Source organism: Phocoena sinus, chromosome 5 (assembly GCF_008692025.1).
Source record: "Phocoena sinus isolate mPhoSin1 chromosome 5, mPhoSin1.pri, whole genome shotgun sequence".
NCBI classification, from domain to species: domain Eukaryota; kingdom Metazoa; phylum Chordata; class Mammalia; order Artiodactyla; family Phocoenidae; genus Phocoena; species Phocoena sinus.
In genome coordinates, this window is record NC_045767.1 from 68,598,880 (window position 1) to 68,622,188 (window position 23,309).

The window sequence follows — 23,309 nt, forward strand, 5'->3', positions numbered from 1 at the left end:
TTAGAGGCTAGAAGTTGAGATCAAGGGGTTGGCAGAGTTGTTTTTCTGATGTCTCTCCCTCAGTTTGTAGATGGCCATCTCCTGTTGTCTTCATATGCTGCCTCTGTTTTTGTCTGTGTCCTAATCTCCTCTTCTTATAAGGATACCATATTGGATAATAGTCTACCCTAACAACTGCATTTTAGTTGAATTACCTCTTTAAAGGCCCTATCTCCAACTCATCACTTTCTGAAGTATTATAGGGGTGAGGCCTCCAACATATGAATTTTGGGAAGACGTAGTTCAGGCCATAGCACATGCTTACTTATTGCCGAACGTCAGTGAACACCATCCTAATCCCTCTAAAGACTGAAAATAATAAATGGGGTGCAATAATATCCTCTACCAAACTGCAACCAAAGGTAAAAAATCCACTCTCATGTCAGTAAGTGACCATTTATAGATACAATTTCTAATTGGTAGAGACAAAAGGGTTTTGCCTTACCTAACAAATATAAACTTTATCATGCAAGACAACAATAATGAGAACAAAATTCTAGAAAATGTAAAACGCTTTAGCATGATAATTCAAACACATTTGAAGATGAAAAAAAAAACTTGAATGTACAGATGTGATTCCCTAAAGATGTACCATGAATAATCATTTCTATTTTCCCAGTGTGTAGAGAGGAAAGGAATGTTTGAAATGACCCTAACACTTCAATTTATCATAAGATGAGACACAGCTTATTTTCAAATTTAAAAAGTACACTTTCAGGTTTTCAAAATTATAATTTAGAATGTGGATATATAGTTACTAAGCGTAACAGCTTGAATTTTGTTTGTTTTTCTAAAAAGGTACTTCTGTTTCAATCAGACATACAATTCTTAGAATGATTCAAATATAACAAAGCTTTTTCAGAGTTATATGGTTATAAGAGGTCTTTGACATTGCTGGGAAAAGCATGAGGTTTTAAGCAATGATGTCCTATAATGCCAAGTGGGTGTAAAAAAAATTTTTTAAAGTGTGTAAGAAGCTGACAGACAGGAGGGCATGCATCGCTTAATTAATACACATTGGCAAGCTTTGTAAAATTATTTTACATTTATCAATGTCAAATTTCATTTAAAATTTCTTTTTAAATTGTTAATTATTTTGTTATTATTGCCCACCTACCTTTTACTTTTCTCTTTATCCTTTCTTGCACATCCTAACTCATATTCTGAGAGGATGGGAGTAAATGAATTGGCAATGTTTGTCAGAATATTGTCTTAGATTTTTTTTAAAGTCATTATCAGTTATCCGTGATGCTTTCAGTCATGTGTTTAAAAACAGTATTTAAAATGTTATTAGTGCTTACTATATCCAAGAAAGGGAAAATATTTTTCTTTAAAAGAATTTGTTTTCATTAAAATTAATAATTTCATAACATAATTTTGTATCATATATCTCTGCTGCACTTATCATCTGATGATTCATAAGATGCATACACTTAAATGAATTAACATGATATCTAAATGTATTTTGTAGTTTTATTAGCACAATTTCTGTATTTTGCATTTTAAGCAAATTGCTTTTCTTAAAATGTAACTTACCTACTGGCTTATAGTAGGTTGCAGACATACCCTATTGCACTGCATAATTTATGTTAATCAAGAGTGTTGATATTATGTAAATATAAGTAGTTTATATCTGTTGGTGACAGAAACCTGGGAAATACAAGAAACCTGAGATGACTAAAGAAAAAAAAAAACAGAAATCTATTTAATTAAGTCATTTTAAAATAAAGTGTAAAAGAATGCAGTAAATTTCCTAAGCTTTGCAATATCTTGAACGCTAGCTCTCTCTTCAGTATTGTCATTTCTATGACTCTTTTGGGTTCATCTGGTTACACATGATTTAACTACCAATGAAGCTTCTTTAAATTTTTGGCGGTTCTTCCGTCCAGGGGAAGGATGACACAGACAGGACAAGTAAGATCTCCTTTATCCAGGACCTCTCCATCACAACTACCACCTAGTAAACCTCCTACATATGCCCCCAGCATATACTGTTCCATGATCATATCATGTTATACTCAGTGATTTGCACATCTGTTTCCAATTGTGGGATCATATGGCAGTGTTTCTGGATTTAAATGACTTTGAAAATTTATGCTTTCTACAATGTTCTTGAAATGTCATCATCTGAACCACTGCTGGGGGAAATAAATACATATATGTGTGTGTATATATATATATATATATATATATATAGGCTCAAAATCATGATGATGAATAAAAGAAAATGATCCATTTAATAAGCAAGGGGCCAAAACAGTGGAGATATATATATATATATATATATGTATGTATAACTGATTCACTTCTGCTGTACACCTGAAACTAACACAACATTATAAATCAACTATACTCCAATAAAAATTTTAAAAAAACTTTATATAAATTGTATGATTCTTTAGGTATCAATAAAAGGTGTTGATCTAATGAAAAAGTAATAATAAGCCAGGGGCCATGTACTATGGCAAACTTAGAGGAGGAGAAACTGGTTTTGGTACTAGAACGGGGAATACTTCATGCAAGAGGCTGCATTTGACTTAGACCTTAAAATACGACTATACTGAAATCCAATTGAAATAAATAAATAATGAAAATAGCTGTATTCTATCCCATAAATATTTATGAAGCCAGTTATTCCTTTTTTTTTTTTTGGCCATGCCGTGTGACATGCTGGGACCTTAGTTCCCTGACCAGGGATTGAACCCGTGCTCTCTGCATTGGGAGCGTGCCGTCTTAACCACTGGACTGCCGGGGAAGTCCCACCAGTTATTCCTCTTTAAATGGAATGTGAAGGCAATGGTATATCTGGAAAGATATTATGTACATTCACCAAGATACATTCAGGTCCTGATACTGATTGTGCAGCTAAACAATATTCAGTGGGTGGATAATAGAGTGCATTTTTGTTATGTGTGACAAATGTATGTATGAAAACTCATTCATTTTCAGAGTGGAATTTAATATGTATTGCTTGTTTTAGTTACCATTTATCATGATCATACTCTATTCTCATAGAAAGAAATATTGACATATGCCAGATAGCTTCATTAAAATAGGGTTTCACAAGGGCAAGAAGGTGGAACTTTTCTTTACTATTGTTTACTCTTGTTGAGTTATTGTAATGAAGTAATTTCAGAAGCAATTTCCAGTGAAATTATTCAATGTTATTTTATAGATTTATAATATTATAAATAATTCCCATTAAACTAAATTACTAGATCAATAATATTACTTGAATATTCTGTAAATACAGGTTCAGAATGACACAGGGAGCCAGAAAATTCATGCCTGATGTTCAGCTATAAGGTAAAAATGGAATGAAATTGAAATTATTATTATTTTCCTAATCTCTTTAATAACAGCTGTTCATTCTGAAGCACATTGTGGGAATAGCTCATGTCTATAAATAAAAAGGACATGTTGACGTTTCTAACCTTTTTATATTACAAATAGTACATGAAAAGTAGATGTTCCTTAGAAATGAGTTATATATTTTATTATCACATTTACGTGATGTTACTGAGTTACTACTTCTTCAGATGTAATCATTTTTTTGCCTATATATTTGGTTATTTTAGTACAGAAAAGATTACTGTAATGAAAGCAACTTCGTTGAGAATTATGCAACAAAACACTTCATTCTGTGAACTTGCAAGAATTCTTTTTACATGATGTCTTTATGCAGTGGGTTTCAAAGTGGGTAAAATTTACTGATGTACCTTGATACCTCTACAGATATGCCAACACTTTTAAACTGTTTCAAAAAATTTTTGGATACAATCACAGTTCTGGATACATATTATTATAATGCCCATTAGCAGTCAGAATGTTGAATTAAGTGTGGGATAATTCAGTGGTACACCGAAAGATGAAAAAGCAGGTGTTGTGCAAAATAACTACTATTCTTAAGTTCCTATAACTAAAAATTCTTAAATTTACAGAGTAAATTTAAGGCAATATGCTCCATTCCATATCCATAAATGTTTACTGGACCATGCAAAACCTTTTCTTAATGAGTCTAAAAATAAGCACAGTCAGGAAAATAAACTCTTCTCCTCAGAATGAACATGTATAGAGTACAATGAAATAGAATCCAATTTAATTTCTTCAGTTGATCTGCAAGGAAATATGTTTTCAAAGAATATGCCTCAAAACAGGACGCCCAGCCTCCTATTCTTCAGTTGACTATGTTTAGTGCATAATATCTGTAGCTTTCCTCATTTTCCTCATTTATCTGTAGCTAGCATCCCAAACTGGATTTAAAATCTCCCAAGGAGGTTGTACTTCTTTTGTTTATCTGGTGTACCGTACATTGAGGAGATGTTCTATACATATCTGTTGATTTTGTGTAGAGTAAGGAAAATGTATTTCTACTTTATCTGAATCGAGTATTGTCCTATGATAAAGAAACAGTATCATATTTGAAAAAAGAATGATAAATTATATGTGAACACTAAGTGAACTGTTTTTTAAAGATTCAAGTGTATTCTCTATGCCCTGTTTAATTCTCTATTTATGTGATTTGGCTAAGAAATAATTACCCAAGGTTGTCTATCTTATTCCTATAGTATTGTTTGATTCAAAAGTCTGTTTTCTTAAATTAGATATTCAATACATGCTCTAACTCGTGGAAATGATGGGTAGAATTTTTGGCAAGCTTTTAGTTTTAAAAATGAATCCAGCCATCGACTGGTGTGTTTTAATTGCTGTAATTTGAATAATTAATTCTATTTTTAGAAAATGAGTTCAAGGTGGTATGTGATTAACCATGCTTAATGAAGTCATTACCTTATTAAAAAGCATTTCATGCCCATGACTGATTATATCCAGATGCTAATCAATTTGATTTAAATTGTCTATATATATTTGAATTTGTTACAGTTTTGTGTTGTACCTATTATGATGAAAATTACATTGTATTCTATTATGGGTTATTGCTTATACTTTTATACTTATCTTTCCTAGAAGTACAGTATAGGTAATAGTGTTTCAACTCCAATAGAAAAAAACATCTGCAGTGAATGTTCTTGGCTTAGGAAATGATTTCATTTTGGAAAGCAGAGCTTTTAATAAAAGGGACTAGTTCAATTAAGAAGATGGTTATTTAGTGATAAATCAGATGGCTGAATTTCTGAAGGACTTTCTTATATATCAACTCTAGCTCAAATCTTTACAGGTATAGCATATCAAACTTCCCATGTGGCCTTGAGAAAATGAATGATTCTAAAGAAAAGAAGTTTTTGAAGTATTTTTAATAATAAAACTCAAGAGTGAGAGGAGATTTTTTTCAGAGGACAGGCACCAGCTATTTTTCTTCTACACTGAACACAGAACAAGAGAAAAAATAATTAAACTAAGGAATGAGGTATTTTGGGTCTTAGGGTTGGTTTGAAAGTATAAACTCACTCTATTTGCTAAAATGCATTACGAAGGTAAGAATATGATACTTTCTGTAGAGAATTTTAAATGCCGCCTCATTTCTCATGTGGTTTAGTTATGTTACATGACCTTCTACTTGAAGCAGTCAATAACTTTTCAAGATTGCTTCTTCAGCATGCAATCTTATAGTTCTATGGGACAACATTTTCATATTTTTAGTGCAAAAGGCAGGCTTCAAACTAAAACAGGCCGTGGTTTATACTGTGGATGCAGCCCTGATGACTATGATCTTTGACATCTACAAAAAATAAATACCTACATACACAAACATGCATACATGTATGAATCAGTTATCTTCAACTATACTTTTAAAAAAAATATGTTCCATATTGCAGATTTCAACATCTGAGGATGACAGGTTTTTCAACTGTTCCTAGTAAATTGCTGCCACTGGTTGATGAACAAAAACCATACATATATGTCTACGAGAAACATGCTTAGATGTGTTGTATAATGCATGTGAACATTTTGAAAATGTATAGGTAGATCAGGGTTCTCAACCTTGGCACTATTGACATTTTGGGCTGGATAATTCTTTGTTGTGGGGAGCTGTGCTGTGAATTCTAGGCTGTTTAGAAACATCCCTGGCCTCTCCCCACTAGATTCCAGTAGCATCCCCCCACCACCTAAGTCAAAAACCAGTGTATGCATTGTCAAATGTTCCTTGGAGGGGAGAGAGAGATGGTGGTGTTGGTCATGGTGGCAAACCACTGAGGAAGATAATGACTAATACATATCAGCACAGGTTTTTGTTCACATTGATAAACATAAACTTATTATACACAGTTATTGTATCATAATTAATAGAGAGGAGTAAAACTAACATAGTCTCTGGCATATAAGATCCCCTGAGAAATACTTTTATAAAAGTGAATAAACGGATACATGAATTAATTATCATTAAAATTCATAAATGAATAGAAGGAAAATAGAAGTTACAGTGAATACCCCTAATTTTGTCTTAATTTGTTAGAGCAGTGATAGACAACTTATACACCCTACTGTGTCTTAAAAAATCAGAATAAAACTCTTGGAATTATTAATGTTATATTTCATAAAAACACAAGATGTTGATTTGTTTTTGATATTACATAGCAGAAGATTTTTATTAAAAACATTTTAAAGTAGTACATGTGTGTTTAAAAATATAGACAGAAACTCTGGACTCAGTAACTGATACATAAATGTATGATATTGGCTCATCTTTAGATTACAACAGGAAAATACATATTATGTCTTACTTCATAATACTATTTATCTGACACACTAATTTAAACTAAATACATTCTAAAATAAGTTTTTCTAAGAAATAGGTGGTAAATTTTATATCCTAAAATTCATGTTTTTAACACTTAGTATGTAATCCCTTGGTTCCTCACTTACTGACTATAAAAATTAAATGATTGTAAGTTAACATAATACAGTGTATAATCATTAATATTCAATGATGACCTTAGTACAGATTAAATTATATTCGCTCAACTTTTTTTTTTAATGAAGTATAGCTGATGTGTACAATATAGTGATTCACAATCTGTAAATGTTATACTTCACTTATAGTTATTATAAAATATTGGTTATATTCCCTATGTAGTAAAATATACCCTTGCAGCTTATTTTTTGTGTAATACCTTGTACCTCTTAATTCCCTACCCGTAAATTACCCCTCCTCCTTTCCTCTCCCCACTGCTAACCACTAGTTTGTTCTCTGTATCTGTGAGTCTGTTTCTGTTTTGTTATATTCACTAGTTTGTTGTATTTTTAAAATTCCACATATAAGTGATATCATATAGTATTTGTCTTTGTCTGACTTATTTCACTTAGCACAATAATCTCCAAGTCCATCCATATTGCTGCAAATGGCAATATTTCATTCTTTTTAATGGCTAAGTAGTATTCCATTGTATATGCATACCACATCTTTTTTATCCATTCATCTGTTGAGGGACATTTAGGTTGCTTGCATATCTTGTCAATTGTAAATAATGCTGCTATTAACATTGGGGTGCAAGTATCTTTTCAAATTAGTGCTTTTGGGTTTTTTGGATATTTACCCAGTAATGGAATTGCTGGGTCATTTGGGAGTTCTATTTTTAGTTTTTTGAGAAAGCCTCCATACAGTTTTCCACTGTGGCTACATCAGTTTACATTCTTACCAACAGTGTTGGAGGGTTCCCTTTTCTCCACATCCTCATCAACATTTGTTGTTTGTGTTACACTCTACCCTTTTTAAGAAAAAAGAAAAATGTATAAAATATGGTAAAAATTTCTTTTTTTCCAAAGGACCTGAGAAAGAAGGAAAATGTGGCTTTTTAGAAAATGTAAGATTCCAGCAAGTACATATTTATACAATTATCTATTCAATCCATAATACTTATTCATTCATCAACCTATCATCCAACAGCAACAACAAACAAATAGAAACAAGTGAAGTAATCACATATAACAATTAATTAATACTTCTTATGTGCCATGCACCGATCCACTCATTTTATGTGTATTTATTTATGTAATAATCACAAAAATGTATGAAGAAAATATTATCATCATCTCCATTTTACAGACAAAGCGTCCAAAGGACAGAGAGTTTAATTAACTTGCACAAGACCACATAGCCATTGAATGGTGATTCATCCAACTATTTCTGCCTTCATCTATCTATCTACCTATCTATCTTCATCTAACTAGATAATCTATGTATCCATCTTCCACCATCTCTTAGTCAATATATCATTCTAAAATTATTTGAAGTATCTACGTAAATTCAACTAGTGTGGTGTCCTTTCCAGAAATGGTGGACAAATGCATTGTGTTATGTTTTTCACACTGAATGATACAAAATACATGAGCCCATAGATGTGAGTATATTGATTGTATTTATATTTTTAATCAGTATAATCTTTATCACATGATCATTTAACAATGTGTCTTTTTTAATATATCATTTTAAGGAATTTTAATTAACAGCTTAAATGATATTGAAAAGATTTCTTTATAATATCAGACAAAAAATATTTGCATATTATGTTTAAGATGATAGTAATGTCTTTAAGAATTCTGACTGTCCTCTAGTAGTATGCAAATTAAATATGGGGAAGTAAGTTGATATTTGTTAGCCAATAAGATACTGTTTGATTCATTTGTGTGTACTTAATAACCTATTTAGAAATCCAGGTTAATATCTGTGTTACATTACAAAAATGGTGATAATTCATTGCTGCTCAGTCACCAAGATGTGGAATCTATTTCCTGTTAAATTTTGGAAGTGGTTTTATTATAATTCTAAGCCAAACTTCAAGAAGGCTTGTGAAATTATTCTCCTGCTCAGGGAACCCTACAACATCCTCTTGGACAAACGTGAGCTAGAGTGACGTAAAATGATAGGCCACATGGAGAGAGGTGCTAGTCATCCTGGCTGTCACCACTGTCCCATTCGAGGCCATCCTCCGTAGACTCACCCTCATGATAAGATCAGTCAAGCCTAGGTGACCTTGCACAGATTTCCAGTACAGATTCATGAGCTAAATAAATATTATTTTAAGACACTACATTCTAGAATAGTTTATTATACTTCAGAAGCTGAGAATACAGTGTTCTAAACATCAAATCCTTACAAAATTAAAAGTATGTATTATTTCCTTGACCAATGATTATTGTATTTTTAGTTGACTGAAACCCTTAGATAAAAAATAATTGAACTTCTCAGGAATGTGTCACTTATTTATAGCTAAGCAATCTCAGTAGGGTTCAACACCAATCATTACTTTCACAGAATTACAATTCTCAACAAACCACATAACTCGACTACAACTAAAAAATAATTGCCTACAAAAACAGAAGTACATTAATTCCTTTAGAATTAATAAATACAAATAGATATGGACACACATCACCATGAAATATAGTCTTAGTTATTAACCATTATTTTCAAATATAGCAGGGATCTATGAGTATTAAAATGTTTTGATTGTTATCAGTGTTGTTTTGCAAACCTCTACAATCTTGTTTTCTAGATAGAATGACTATTGAGTGATGTAGCTCTGTAGCCCAAATATTTTCTGCTCCATTTAAAATAATCAAACCATTTCTCTATGTATCCATTAACAAGTATTTAAAAAGCTTAGTAAATAGTATATTGCTAAGTATATTTAGCAAGTAAAATAGGCTGAATTTCATTTGGAAATTATGTGTCTACACATCAGTGAAAGGTATATTATTCTTCATACATATAAATTCATTCTTGAGACTTTAGCAATATATTGTTATAATCAAGACATTTTAAATCCAAGAATATAATTTCTCTATAAAATTTGAAATAGACTTGTTACTAATATATTAGCACAGTATAAGTTATTTTCTTTTATCACTGATTCCTCATATAATGTGTTGAGTCTCAAACCCTGGTGAAAGTATAACAGAAACTAACTTCATAAGATATTTAAAAGGCATGAAAAAACAAGACTTTGATTTATTCAGCTTAAGAAGAAACAATGAATTAAGGCAATGAAAAGCACTACGTATTTAAAGTACATGCTTGCTAAAGTGTAGTAAGGAAAAATATTATTAAATAATGTCCACACAATAATAAGTAATGAAAGAAAGAATAAAGTCCTAAGAATTAAATTGAAAACCTATATACTTGTGAAGTAAAAAATATTCTGTTTTTTTAATTAATAAACTTTAGTTTTAAGAGCAGTTTTAGGCTCACAGTAACAATGAGCAGAAAGTACAAAGAGTTACAACCTTCTGTCCCCACATTTGCAAATCCTTCCCTGTTATCAACATGCCCCACCAGAGTGGTCTATTTGTTACAACTGATGAACCTACACTGACACATCGGTAGCCCCCAAAGTTCATAGTTTACATTAGGGTTCACTCGTTGTATTATACACTCTATGGGTTTTGACAAATGTATAATGACATATAGCCACAACTGTAGAATCATAAAGAATGGTTTTACTGCCCTAAAATTCCTTTGTGCTCTGCCCATTCACCCTCTCCTCCCTCCCAATCCATGGCAACAGCTGAGGCTTTTAATGTCTCCACAGTTGTACTTTTTCCAGAATATCATATAGCTGGAATCATCAGTACACAGCTTTTTCAGGTTGGTTCCTTTCACTTAGTAATGTGCATCTAAGTTTCCTCCATGTTTTTTCATGGCTTGATAGTTCATTTCTTTCTGGAGTAAATAATATTCCATTGGTTGGATGTACCACAGTTTATTTATCCTCTCATGGACTGCAGAACATCTTAGTTGCTTCCAAGTTATGACAATTATGAAAAAAACTGCTGTAGACTTCCCTGTGCAGGTTTTTGTGTGAACGTAACTTTTCAGTTTATATAGGTAAATATTAAGGAGCATGTCTGATGTATCCTATGGTAAGAGTATGCTTAGTTTTGTAAGAAACTTCCAGTCTTTCAAAGTGACTGTACTATGTTGCGTTTCCACCAGCAATGAATGAGAGTTCCTGTTATTCTATACCCTCACCAGCATTTGATGTTGTTTGTTTTAAATATTGGCCATTCTAATAGGTATATAGTCAGAAAATATTCTTTAACTAACTGACTATCAATAATTTAATCAGTGTTTGATCGTTAAAATTATAGTAAGAGTAGTCCTCTAGATAATTTTTACAATATACATGAAAAAGAATATATTGGCTTGGCCAAAAAGTTTGTTCGGGTTTTTCTGTAATATCTTACTGAAAACCTGAACGAACTTTTTGGCCAACCCAGTATAAGTATTGTGACCCAAATTCTGTTCTTTTAAATACTAAAATCAAAATCTCTTAAGTTGTAACTATCAGATACAAGCCCAGAATCACTGTGTGATATTCATTGCATCTCTAATTCTGATGTGTTTTTGCTTCTATATTCTGCATTTTTAGAGCGACTTTGTAAAATTAACTACCAATAGTACGTTCTGTCTACACTTGAAGAAAAGGGAAAGGAAAACTAAATCAGCTAACTAGAGATTTTTTAAAATATTTAGTTGGCACAAGGCAGTAAATGTGGGTATAAGACAGGAGGCTATAGGTGTTTATTACTTTCCTCTTCTAATCACTATTTTTATGTTTCTCTGCCCTCAACAGAGAGGGATTTCAACTTAGAGATGAGGTAAAACTTCATTCCCAAGAGATCTGAGTCCTTGGTAAACCTTTTAGTATATTGCTGTAGTGGTCTTTTATTAATTTTTTTTTTTTTTGCGGTACACGGGCCTCCCACCACTGTGGCCTCTCCCGCAGCGGAGCACAGGCTAAATTTTAACGCTTGTTATGATAGTAGAAGATGACACTAAAAGAGAATCCTCTTTTTATCATTCATATTCCTCTTCTTTCCCCTTCATTTTCACCCCTTATCATCTATTTACCAACATGCCAGGTAACAGTCTTGGGCATCCATGATATTGTCTTCCATATAGCACCTTATGGGAAACACCCCAGCTATAATGAGTTTGGTACCAGTCCTCTAATTGCATTCCTTACAGCCTCCTGGCTATCTGGCTAAACCTTAACGTCTACCACACATTGATGCTGAGGTTCACCATAAGCCACTTCTCAGAGAAACAGGACGAGATATACCACTTGAAGTTCTGTCTTTTGAAAGAAAGTTTTGAATTGATTATACAATCTTCCAATGCAACCTCTTTGTAGACATTTTAAATCAGAGTAGACCATTTGATTAAATTTTTCATTTTATTTCTGTCATCCATAAGACTCAGATTTCTTTCTTCTCAGTCATATGATCTTGGAGAACTCTCCATGTGGCCAGAGGCATATGTTATGGGAGAAAGCTTAAGTGTTAGTATGGCCAGAGAGGGCATGCTAAGAGTGAATGCAATTTGTTTACTAAATGAGTGTGGTTTCAGAACTAGCTCATGTCTGGTCTCATACATTTCTCTTTATTTTAATTATGGATTACTGCTGGGCATGCTCAATATTTGGGCTGGATAGATATCATCATGTACATTATGGGCAGCTTACTTTATATAGTCACTTGGAGTCCCTGGTCCAGAAATCTGCCTCTGCCAATGCCCAATATGTAGCCAAGAGCCATTTCTCAAAAGACAATAGTTGCTGAAGAATCATCACTTTGTTGCAAGAGCCAAGGGTCCTCTGCTATGATTCCTATTGTCTCTTACAGCACAAGATCTGCTATAGATTCTTGGATCATCATTGTATCAGTTGAATCGTAAGGATGTAAAGGTAGAGCTGCTTTTACTGCAGTCAGGATGACATAGAAATTCTTCTCTTTTTCCAAACCCAACTATAAACTGGAAGTAAATCAGATGCATATATATATATATATATATATATATATATATATATATATATATAACATTATCTCCAAAGTTTAAAAAAAGCCCAAAGAGTCAATTCTTTTCTCCTTTACTAGTAGTGGGTATGCAAAGTGTAATGGATATTCTGACATGTTCCAGACCACTGGATCCCCAGAGACTTAACTGAGGTAGTAGGTTCCTATCATATGACTTATCTACCACCTTTTGATTGCAGGTATCTCAGGATATCTGCTACTTCCTTTTCTCTCAGTTATGTTAGGATGATGTCATTGGTTTAAAGGATTGAGTAACAGTCAAGGTTTCTCTGGACTAAATTGTAGCACAGATCAAGACTTGATGTAGCCTTGGTACAAAATGATGAAGGTCTAATTCTCTTTCATAAAAGAAGGTGAAATAAAGACTTTCTCACACGAGCCATAGAAGAGAGAATTCATTACCAGCAGCTGACCTACAAGAAGTAAGAAAGAAAGTTTATCAAATAGAAGAAATATACATGAGAGAAACTTGTACAGATGCGCAAAACAAAGATGACAAACTCTAGAAATGATTAAAATGAAGTAAATGTAAAAGACTTTTCAAAATTATTTTTCATCTATTTGAAATAGACTGTCTAAAGCAAAAATAGTAGCAAGTTACTGTGAGTGCAAATAATATATAATAACAAAACACGACAGCAATAGCACAGGAGATAGGAGGAAGCAATAATTTTGATAAGTGCAGCATAATCAGAGAATTCAATTCAATATAAAACTGCATTCTTTTCTTTTTGTTCATATACTTTCATAATTTTTTCCTGGAGAGAATGCATAAATTATAATCCTTTTATAAATTAACAAATCCCTGAAATTGTTTTACTGTATATCTCTCTTTCTGGGTTGACTTTGTTAGGACCATCTGGGAGTGTGCTGGCATCTGGCTTAAGTTATGATTATAGGAAGCATTTCACAGTAACTCCTTCAGGTGAGAGAGCCTCAGTCTGGCCAGAGAAGTGAGGACAGTTTGCTTTTGTCACCAAAAGGGATTCAGTGGGTATCGTGCTTCTGGTACTTAGAGTTTCCAAATCCTCCTCTAAATCTCTATTCTATTTCTCAGAATTCTCTTTCCTGAAAGGTACTAAATTTTACATGAAAAGCTTGGTAACTCTGAATTCAATTAACACTGTAAATCCACAGAATAAAAATTTACATGAATTCTTACTTCCCTTAGTCTTGAGGCTCTGTCAGTTTATTTTAGCACAGTAATAAGGAGCCTTCACACTGTATTCCAGATATCCATTACTTCCTAACAAACACCTCCAAGTTTAGTGGCATGAGACAGTAGCTATTTGTTATTTCTCACTAGCCTGAAGTTTGGGGAGGACTCAACAGGGATGTTGTATTAGTTGCCTATAGTTGTAGCAAATTGCTAAAAACTACATGGCTTAAAGAGATACAAATTTTCTCACAGCTTAGTTTCCCTGAGCTAAAGACAATGTGCTAGATCAGCATGGCTGGTTTCTTCTGGAGATTCTGCAGGGAGAAATTGTCTCCTTGCTTTTTAAGCTTTCAGTGGCCGCCTGTATTCATTGGCTCATGACCCGTTTCTCATCACTCCAGCCTGTTATTTCCACTGTGACATCTCCTAATATTATGTCTTTGACCCTTTTTGCCTCCCTCTTTAAGGATCCTTGGATTACATTTAGGGTCCACCCAGATAATTCAGGATAATCTTTCCCTCCCAAGATCCTGGATTGAATCACACTTGCAAAGTCCCTTTCGGCATACAAAGTGTCATTCACAGGTTCCAGGGATTAGAATGTGGATATTTTTGAGCCTACCACTGATGGCATGTCTCTGTCCCACAAGGTGTTGGCTGAAGCTGTATCTAAGGCAGAAGGATCCAAGGATCCAAGATGGCTTCACTCATGTTTCTGAAGCCTCAACCGGAGTGGCTAATATTGCTGGGGACTGACTGAGCCTCTCTGTCTCTGTGAATTCTATCATCATTCAAAAGTCTGACTCATGCTTTTTTCCATGGAGCTGAATCTCAAAAGAGTGAAAGAGGAAGCTACTATGCCATTTTAAGCCCAAACCTTATAATGCACAGTATCACTTTCAGTTCATTCTATTGGTCAAAGCCAGTTACAAGACCAATCTAGATTTAAGGAGGAAAAATAAAAGAAACAACTCCGCCTCTTTATGAATGGAGTGGCATGACCATACAAAGATGAGAGGAATCATTGGTGTCCATCTTTGCAATCTACCACACTTTGAACTAAGAATTTAGGAATTTGATCTTAACATTTTTTCCTTTTAATTTTTTAGTCCCATTACAAGGAGTCATATCACCCTACAGCCTTGAATTCATCATACCCATTGTTCTGTCTTAGAAAACCTATGTCTCATTAGACCCAAAGCCTTTCTTTCAATGACTACATGTTTCTATGGGATTACAGATGGGTCTTTAGTTAACTATAGAATCACTGTATAACATGTGGTTGATACCCCATCCTGGAATACTAATGGAGTTTTCACTGTCTTCAGACCCATCTGGGCTCCAAACTAATTGTATATTTTCCCCATTTCCCTAAGGATTTGTTATCTGTCAACCATTTCTGGCACTAATTTCAATATTAAAGTTCTTATAAATAGAAATGGACTCTGATTCACATAAGCAGAAAAGCAATTTATTGGAAGCATGACAGGCATTTTGAAGACTTAGAAGGAAGCCTGGAAACAAAGAAACCAAGGGCATCTTGGTAGCAGAGAGCAAACTCAGTGATTCTTTCAGGAAACCAGTTGGTGAGGTTGATATCCCTGACATCACAACCATTGCATTCCTATGACTGTAGTTGAGGGACTCTGGACTCTGCTACCATTTTCCATGAAAAGTCCTTAGCTGTGTCTATATCTTTGCATCTTTCCCTTCAGATATAAGTAAATATCTGATTAAACCCAGGTTATGTTCTAAGATGGTTTCCAAAAAGAGACAATGTCTCATTTTCTGGATATGTAGTAGGAAGTGTGGTATTGCCTTGCTCAAAGAATCATACTCTGTGTATTAACCCACAAATAAGATTGAGCTTCAGTTGCTAAATAGTTTTAAAAATGGACTAAATCTTGGAACTGCGTATTGTAAAATTAATTTTTAAAAAAATCCAACATCAGGGAATTCCCTGGTGGTCCAGTGGTTAGGACTCTGCCCTTCCACTGCAGTGGGCATGGGTTTGATCCCTGGTCAGCAAACTAAGATCCCATCCACAAGCCATGTGGTGTGGCCAAAAAAAAAAAAGTTCATTTAAAAAAAAATCCAACATCAGGACATAAAGAGTAAGGCTTCAGGAGAAAGAACATGGAATTAAGAAATTAAGTGATAAATCAGATAAGGGAAAATTGTCAGAGCGAAGACAATAGTTCAATAACTAAAAGAAAAGATTTTAGGATATCTCCTAAGAATTAAGTTGATCAACATTTGGACAATAAAAATAATAGTAGCTAACATTTATTGAATAGTTACTGAGCACAGGCACATTAGTCCTTAACGTGCTTTTACTTCTCGTTTTAAGTTTTCATAACTCCCAGTGTGTTATTATGTTTAAACAATTCTCAACTAAAACCCCATTTTAGAGATGAGAAGACTGAGGCACAAATAAGTAGAGTTGCCCATTTTCACAAAGCTAAATGGGATGGAGCTGGGATTCAGATTCAAGCAGGTTGTCTCCAAGTGTCTTCATAGTTGACCACTTGCTTTATACTGCCTCACCTGAATAGGGAAACAATCAGCTGTTCTGACTTGTTATAATTATCACAATCTTCCTCTCCTAAACTCTTCATCATCCTCTCTAACTTTAGAATACACACACACACACACACACACACACACACGCACGCACACTTTACTCAAGTGTTCCTTTGTATATGGTTTATAAAATTCGTTTCTTCTTGGTGGAATTCTGTCTCTTTTTTATGAGCCCCAACTACCACCTACTCCCTTATAAAAATTCAAAACATGAATCAAAATGCAATGGGAGGAAAGGCATCTGCCTCATTATTCTATATGATATTTCAAGCCATCAAAATGTTATAAGCTTTTTTTCTCTATTTAATTGTAAGCTGCCAGTCCAACATAAATAACCTTAGAGTTCTAAAGATAGGTTTCTTGGGAAATTAGTGATTTATCTAATTCCATAAATTAAAGAAGAAAGATTATTAACTAAGTGCAAGCCATAATCAAACAGATATCACATTTGATGCATTATTATTATAAACATTTCTAATTTACAAAGACGTTTCCTGATTGACTCTTGTTGGAAAACCTGATATTAGAAATTGGCAGAAAATTTGTTTTTTTTTTTTTTGAGTCCCTTCAGATGTCCCTTTAGTTTTGTTCCAAAGAAATCTGTATTTTTATGAATCCTTGGAATATTTTGAAAGTAAAATTCTATCAATATCTAAATGCTTTTAGAATATAAACCTTTAAAAGAAGTAATGCACATTCCAGGTCTTTAAATAAATACAGTTTGCTTCAGAAAAAGCACCTTGAATAATATGGAGTTCTAAACATGGAAAATAGTCATCAGAGTCCCTTAAGATAAAATTACAAGAGCAAAATTTGAAATGTGTACTTCAAGAACTTCAGTGAATTTATCTAAAGCTGCAGAAGTATTTTCAGTAGATTTTCTAAGATATATTAAATTACATTTGCATATGGATACAATTTAAACAAATACTTCACTCAATCTCTTTATCCTTAGTGAATTATAAAATAACAGGAAATGCTAAAAGATGTTTTACCTTTCTCTAAGCAGAATTTGATTATTGAAGTGTACCTCATTGAACTGATTTGTTTATAGCACATAATTCTGTAAAATGTGTGCATATATTTTTAAATTTAGATACATGTTCAGCTGACCTAATACTTATAATTTAAAAGGTATTATAGAAAATTTCAATTTAGAAACTATTGATTTAAAAATCATGATATCATAGATTCTTAGATTTATAAGGGACTTTGAAATCTATTTTAGTATCTACTAACTCAATCAATCATTAGAAAGCTCAAAGCTCATGTTTTAATTCAAGCTTTGGTAAGTGTTTAGTGAAGTGTTTAATGAAAAATTGTCTAATTCCTTGTTTTGTTTTTCAGGCTAATCACTTTTAGTTCTCTCAAATATTTTATGGTATTGTGTAATTAAATAATAGTCTATGCATAATTATTTTAAGGTATAATTAAAGTCACATCTTTTTCAGCTTCTGGAGGCTGCCTGCATTCCTTGATTAGTGGTACCTTCCTTTCATCATTCCAGTTTCCTGGTTCAGCATCACATCTCCTCCTATTCACTTCAATCCTCTTACCTCCCTTTTATAATGACCCTTGTGATTACATTGGATCCACCCAGATAATACAGGATACACTTCCATATCAAAATCCTTAACATTTGCAAAGTTTCTTTTTACGGTGTAAGGTAACATTCGCAGGTTAAGGGGATTAATATGTAGACATCTTTGCAAGGGGATGTGGTGAGAGTGGCATAATTCAGTCACCACAGTGCCTAATATGAACCTGCAATAGTTAGGAAGCTGAGGATACAGTTTTAAACACACATTTGAATATAGGTTCATGAGTCTTACATTCTACAGCATAAAAATTCTAGGTAGAAGTCACAGCATAATGACTGAATTTAGAACTCTGAAATATTTTGTTTGATGTAGGAAGCTTCTAAGATGGCTCCAAAAGATTCCCCTCCTCCTTATATTCATGGCTTTGTGTAATCTCCTCCAACTGTATGTGAGCCAGACCTAGAGACTTACTTGCTAAGAAAAGGATATAGCAACAGTGATAGAATATTACTTTCTGATTATGTTACAAAAGGACTGTGGCTTTCAACTTGCTACCCATTTTCGCTCACTCACTAATTTGCTCTAAGGGAAGGAAGCCAACATGTTGTGCACTTCCCCATGAAGAGGCCCATGTGGCAAGAAACTGAGGGAAGCTTCTGGCCAACAGTCAGTGAGGAACAAAGGGCCTTCATCCCACAACATGGGGAGAACTAAATCTTGTCAACAGTCACATGAGTGAGTTTATAAGGCTCCTCCCCCAACTGCAGCCTTGTGAGGGACCTTGAGCCAGAGACACCCAGCTAAGCCACACCCAGATACCGAAGTCACAGAAATGGTGAGATAATAAACGCTTGGTGTTTTAAGTCACTAAGCCCTAGGGTCATTTGTTACAAAACAATAGATATGCAATTTTTATTTAAACTTGAATTTGAATGCCATTGAGAAGGGCAAGTATTCTCTAAATGACACATAGTTTATACCCACCCATTGTCTGACAATATAACATACATAATAAATACATATTAAATAACAATTATCCAATTTCCTTTAATGTATTTATTTTATTTTTTATGTGTTAATTTTTATTTTTAAAAACTTTTATTGAAATATAGTTGATTTACAATGTTGTCTTAGTTTCAGATATACAGCAAAGTGATTCAGTTATACATATATATAAATATATATATTCTTTTTTTACATTATCTTCCATTATAGGTTATTACAAGATATTGTAATATCAATGTCACAATAAATACAGTAAAGTAAATCATCTATCTATCTATCTATCTATCTATCTATCATCTATCTAAAAACAATGTCACAGTAAATACAGTAAAGTAAAAAATAAATGTTCTGTGATAGCAAATAACGGGGAAACCTGAATTAAGTATAAATATCAGAGAAGGTCTCTCTGTGGATACCCTTTTAAAGGAACAAGAAAAGAAAGAACAAGGCCGGCAAAGAGCAGAAAGAGTGTTCCAGACAGAGTAACTGATCATGCATAGAGGCCTTAAAGTGGGAATGAGCATGGTCTCAGATATTAAAACTAAGTCAAAACAAAACAAAAAATGCTTTCCATTTGGTTCTGATATCATTGGGTAATAATGGACAAGTCATAGAAGATAAAAGTGAAGAAGGAGCATTAATCTAAATACATGGCTTGGAACATCATGATAGAAAATAAATTTTAAACTCAGTGCCATGGGATTTTCCAAAGAGAATAATCGAAGATAAATATCGGCTTCAAATTGCTGGAATGGATGGCCAATTTTACATATCAACTATTGAGTCACTGGGTACCCAGATATTTGGGCTAAACATTATTCTGGGTGTGTCTGTGAGTGCATTTCTGGATGAGATTAACATTTGAATCAGTAGACTGAGTAAAGCTGGTTGTCCTCCCCAATGTGGATGGACCTCATCCAATTCATTGATGGCCTGAATAGAACAAAAAGGTTGAGGAAGGGAGAGTTTGCTTCCTGTGTCTTTGAGCTAGAACATTGTTCTTCTCCTGTCTAGACTTGGACTTAGATTTGAACTTACACCATCATCTCTTCTATTTCTCAGGCCTTCAGATTTAGACTTGAACTACACCACTAGTTCTCCTGAATCCCCACCTTGCTTACTGCTGAGCTCGGGACTTCTCAGTCTCCACAATTTTGGGAGCTAATTCTTTATAATCTCTTTTTATATATATCCTATTGATTTTGTTTCTCTGGAGAACCTAACACAGTGGATGTTGTCCCATTTATTTAAAGATTATGTGAGAGGAAATAAATTCTAAAGAGGGGGTGGAGGTAGAATTCAGAGTCCAGCTCTGATTTGATTTGAAACATCCAATTGCAGATGTCAAGGAGGAATTTTGTTAGCAGAGATCAGGTTCTTTTATTCATTAATTATCTAACAAATATTCATCTTGTGCCAAAGATGTGACATCTCGCATAGGTCTGAGAAGTGTAGATCAGAAAGCCAAAACCATATATCAGTTAGATTTCTGGTCAGTTTCAGTTATTCAAAATAATCCAATCCAATAAACTGATTATTACAAAATAATCAGTAATCAGATATGGGTGAGCAAGCTATCCCAGTGCTATTCCCTCTTTCCACACCAGCATCTCTCTTCAAAATGGGCTCAAGTTGACAAGAAAGTAAAATCAGCAAACAGATTTCCAAATAAAATAAGATTCTTTCATTCATTTATTCAGCAAATACTGATTAACTACAATTAGCATGTAGTACTGGGGGTTCAACAGTCAACAAAACTAATAGAACCCCTGCCCTAATGGACCTTATATTCTAATGGGAGAGATAGTGTCAGTTGGTGATAAATGCTTAGAAGAGAAACTGCAGCTACGTAAGAGGATAGAAGTTAATGGGATGTTATTTTTTAAAGTTTGTCAGGAAGAATCTCCATTAATAGGTGACAACTGAGTGGAAGTTAGTGAAATAAGGAAGGTTTGTTCCAGGCAGAGACCAGTGATTTTATTGCAGGAAAGACCCCACAATAAAAGTGTGTTTGGTGTACTAGGGGTTGTGGTCATCAAAGAGAAGGAAGTAGGGGTTGAAGTTCAAGAGGTAGCCAAGGATCAGCTCATACTGGGCCTTACAGGTTATAGTAGGGGCTTTGTATTTTGTCTGTAGTATGAGAATCCATTGGAGGGTTTCAAGTAAGAAGGAATATGATATAACACAGGTTTTAAACAGAATTATCAGCTGAAATGTGAATTACTAACTGGGGTCAAGACTAGAAGGATGAGTATAAGTAAGATTTATTGCCATAGTCTAGGTGAGAATCAAAGGTGGCTTGTTGTTTACGCATCCTGTTGGAGATGGTAAGAAGCTGTTGGATGCAACACGTGCTGGTGGATTAATGTAAATGTGGGAGAGAGAGGAGTTAAGAATTATTGCAAGATTTTTTTGTTTTATGGCTTAAGCAACAAGGTCAATGATAGTGCTATTTTCTGTGATAAATAGAAGATGGAGGGAATAGAAATAGTTTTGTTTGAGATGCCTTTTAGTTAACCTGGTGGAGTTATAAAGATTCATACCATCCTGATGAATATAAATTACATTTAAAAATAAAAAAGAAACCGTACTAAAATATAGCAGGAAAGTTGTCTTAATGGTAAACTTTGTTTGATTTTTTTTTTTTTTTTTTTTTGCGGTATGCGGGACTCTCACTGTTGTGGCCTCTCCCGTTGCGGAGCACAGGCCCCGGACGCGCAGGCTCAGCGGCCATGGCTCACGGGCCCAGCCGCTCTGCGACACGTGGGATCTTCCCGGACTGGGGCACGAGCCCGTGTCCCCTGCATTGGCAGGCGGACTCTCAACCACTGTGCCACCAGGGAAGCCCCTGTTTGATTTTTTTTAAAACTTTTTTTCAAAGTCATTTAACAGAAAGGATGTGGCAATAATTTAAGAGCAGATTTGCAATTATACTAGTGTATTAAATGCAGTCACCCTTACGGTCATGTGCAATTGACCAGTATAATGTGCTGCTTGCTAGGTCATTCAATTTAAGAGGGTTATAGCAGCTAATCTTTTTAGCAATCAAAAGCACCATATATCAAAGAAACATTTAGGAAAGGGGTGAATTTTATCTAGTGAAAGCAAGTGGGGATATTTTCTCAACCTGGAAGCAAGGTCTACCTTCTTTCCATATAAATACTTTAAAAGGTAGAATTTTAATTCGGGGTGTTAATAACTCTTTCTCTCTCTAATCTATTATCTATCTATATCTATCATCTATCTATCTATTTATCTATCTATCTATCATCTATCATATATTGTTACTCTTTTTCAATCAGTCTGAAAAAGTACTCTTTTCTCATGTTCAAAGTAAATCCCTCAGCTTGTGTTTTTGAAAAAAAATTTCTTGCTTTTAATTCTTTACTCATAAAATAGGTCATTGTTCATCAGTTACCTTCTTATATTTTTGATTATTCTCTCTCTGTCTCTCCTCACTGCTTTTACACATGCAATAAAGCATTTGTGTTTGCAAACTTAAAAATAAAACTCCTTTGTCTCTACAATACTTTTTCCATTCTTCCACTGCAAACTTGTCACTAGAAAGAGAGTGTTTGCTGCCTTTATTTCACAATGGGAGACCTCACCTTCCATTCACTTCTTACCCTTCTGCCATCAAGCTTCTGTCTCTATTATTTTACTGAAATTGCTCTCTAAAATGTTACTTTTGTGCCAACTAAATTCCAATAGATTAGTTTTGTCTTTCATATTACTTGAATCTGTTTAACATCTAACTTTGTTTTTTAATTGAAGTATAGTTGATTTACAACGTGTCATTTTTTGATCATAATTCTTGGTTTGTCTTTTTCCTCGGATTCTAAGATCTCAATTTCTAGTTTAAAATTCTAGTTCTCTTTTTTTTTATGTTTCTAAACATTTTTATTCACTTTGGCATTTTTCTTTTTGTGATGCCCTTTAAAGGTTAATATTTGCCAAGATTCCATTTGCGATTTTCCTCTGCTCATCATTTTTCCCCTTTCTCTTTATTTATATTATATATATATATATATTTATTTATTGGCTGCGTTGGGTTTTTGCTGCTGTGCACAGGCTTTCTCTAGTTGCAGCGAGCGGGGACTACTTTTCGTTGTGGTGCACAGGCTTCTCATTGTGGTGCTTCTCTTGTTGTGGAGCATGGGCTCTAGGCACGTGGGCTTCAGTAGTTATGGCATGCGGGCTCAGTAGTT